We start from the raw sequence: 2,993 nt of genomic DNA, 5'->3' as shown, positions 1-2,993 counted from the left end.
ATCAGTTTTTGTATCCAGGTTTGACATTAAGCCAATTTATTGATCTTGGCCAGATTTTTGAAGCAAATCGATATTTAACCACGGACGATATATTTGTGTTACTTGTGATCAAATCTTAGAACATTAACATCTCGAATATTTTTTCTGAACAATGCCACCTGACGATGTCTCATATTAAGGTAAGCCAATCGCAATAAAAAACAGACAAGCTTGTCTAAATGTCAGCATAAAACACTATTAAAAAAGTGAAAACATCGATATCTTCAACGCCATACACTTCCAAGACATCTCATAGGAATTGCGGACTATCGCAACTTCCTTTTAGCACTTTTACCCCTTCAAAAACGCCAAAAACAACAATGGAAGTCAGTACGGTAGATCACTTAAGCATATTGCTTCAAACTCACTCTGTTGCACTTTATCTCCCCGTAAATAAAACCGTCTTCTCGCGTCTTGTGAATACTTTGGGACATTACCTCAGAGCCAAGAATGTCGAGATTGGCCCCTTTTTCCTCCACAACTTGTACTCTTGAAGGCATCGATATCTCTCTCTCTTGGATTCAATTTAGGAAATGGGCGTTGCCAAATATCCTAATGCATAACCAATGCCACTAGGCCAAGCCTTCTTTCCTACACGATGGAATAGATTGATATTGATTGAGATAAAACACAAGCGTCCCAAACTTTTTCAAATATAGTTCCAATAGCTCTAGATGAATCTCCTCTTCCGAATGGTTGCCACCACACAGGAGCTCAATTTCCTCAACACTGCTTAGAAACTAGTGATGGACCGACAGTGACGTTCACTGAAACAGAACACTCGGCATAAAGGGATTCGTTCAGTTGGAAATCTACCTAAAACTATTGTGACTGAATAACACCACTAAAAAAATGTTCACCGTGACCCGACTCCGCCCATGGGACGATTCTCATTTAGTCGTGTAGCGTTGATGGTGGTGAAAGTCTTCAAAATCATAACAGTGAGAACCGTCACAAGGAAAAGTGGGGACACATCTTTTGATCGAATTGCTCAACATAAACTGAAAATCGGTGTTATGGTTGCGAAATTATTTTTTAGTGCATTGCCGTAAAATGAAAACAGTATTGTTTGGACGGTTTCCGAGTTAAAGCAATATTAAGTTATAATGTCTGCCGAACAGTTTGGTCTAATTTCAGCCAATTTTTTATCAACCACCTTTTGCCAGTTTCTTATCTTTTTTTAAATTTCAAGACAATATGTGTGCTCTAGCACTCACACTAAAAGAACACCTCAAAAATGCTTTGCATCAAAATTATGTTCCTTTTGGTGTCCTGACTTTAAAAAGGCTCCTCAATGTCATTTCAATCTCGTTTTGTCAATCAATTTACTATTTCTCCAAGCTGTCTATTACACGCTGAATTCATATTTTGAGAGTCTCTTTTCCCTATTTGCCAACGTACATCCCCTAAAAACTGTCCAAGATAATCGGTGAATCCTATAATTTTGGGTCATTTCCATCCGATGCTAGTTTTTTTCTCTTAAAGGTCTTTCCTGACAATGGAAATTCCCAAACATAATGACCATAAGCTTTTGGCATAACCTAAACCCTCCATTGAGAAGATACCGTAGTAGGGAACAAACGTCATCATGTCAACCTGTAAATCTACCAATAGTCCAATGACAAATATGTCGCTATAAAGAATAATAACACGAGTACGATAGCTGGTTTTTTTTTCATTAGGAAGTAAAAAATAATTAATTCCCTAATTTTTAGGGTTGCCGTGCCGAGGATTCTTTGGATGTGTTTTTTACAGTAGCTTTGAGACGTAATTCAGCTCTAACTTATTCTCTCTCTTCCAAGTTCCACCCAAGTTCTTCATCATATCAAGGTTTCTCAAATTCCGTTGGCCTCGAAATATGATTAGTATCGAGGATCTTCCGGCGTCGCTCTTCAAGAATCTGTCTATTGAAAACGAGCCACACAGAGTGGAGAGCATCGTCCTACCCCTCAATTATCCATGACGTTGCCAAGTTTCGCCGTCTCGGACGTGACATTTCTGGAGCCAATCCAAATCTCAAACTGAACCTATGAAGCACAATTCTCCAACATTTGCCAATCAGTTCACTTTCATTTGTCATACAAAGACACGACTCGTCATGAAGCCAAGTGGAACTGGGATTGGCTCGGAACCCGGAAAAGCTCTCTGAGCTGTCAGGAGGCCTTATTCTTGAGCCAACATCTACAGGGGCTTGTTTGATCGGGGTCAAGATGTACATACAGTATACTAGTAGAATGCAGTCAACATAAACAAACCAGGATCGGACAATAGTAGCGCAAAGCTTGTTTCGCTAATGGTCTACTCCACCAAACGGTGAACCATCGAACGATCGATCGAGTGACGAATCATCTTCTGTTGGATCTAACCATACATTTGGGGAGCCAACTCTTACTCAAAAGGAAAAAATCCTTGTGACCATTTGTCAAACATTGATTTACACAGGGACTCTATAGAGAGGAAACGACACGGATTTCCCCTCACCGCCAACTTAGGCCATTGCGTTGAATCAAGACATTAACTCCAGTATGAAAAAAACAAGATTGTCCGTACTGCATTGTACATTAAAGTGTTTTAATTAAATAATGATCTCCTTGATATACAACTCCGTCCATATACTAAATATTTCTGAATTAATCTTGAAAGTCAGAAGAATAAATGAACATCAAATTAATAAAAAACAATTAAATTGTTTTTTAATTGAAATTGGTGAAATATTGCGCAAAATTGGCTCGAAAAACAACATAGATAGAAAATCATCAAGAGTCATTTTATTAATTGATGGGTAATGTACACTGACAAAATATAAAAAAAGTATGGAATAAGCAATAAAAGTGCATGTACATATTAGAATATCTTGGATGGACAATTGATAATTTTGTCTAAACCCACACATTTGACAAAAAACATCAGGCAGCATTGGTGAGAAATGAATGAGTTATCTTTTGTAGAGTTTG

Source organism: Tigriopus californicus, chromosome 8, assembly GCF_007210705.1.
Source record: "Tigriopus californicus strain San Diego chromosome 8, Tcal_SD_v2.1, whole genome shotgun sequence".
Lineage (NCBI taxonomy): Eukaryota > Metazoa > Arthropoda > Copepoda > Harpacticoida > Harpacticidae > Tigriopus > Tigriopus californicus.
The sequence above is the reverse complement of the archived record's forward strand: the minus strand, read 5'-3'. Positions refer to the sequence as shown.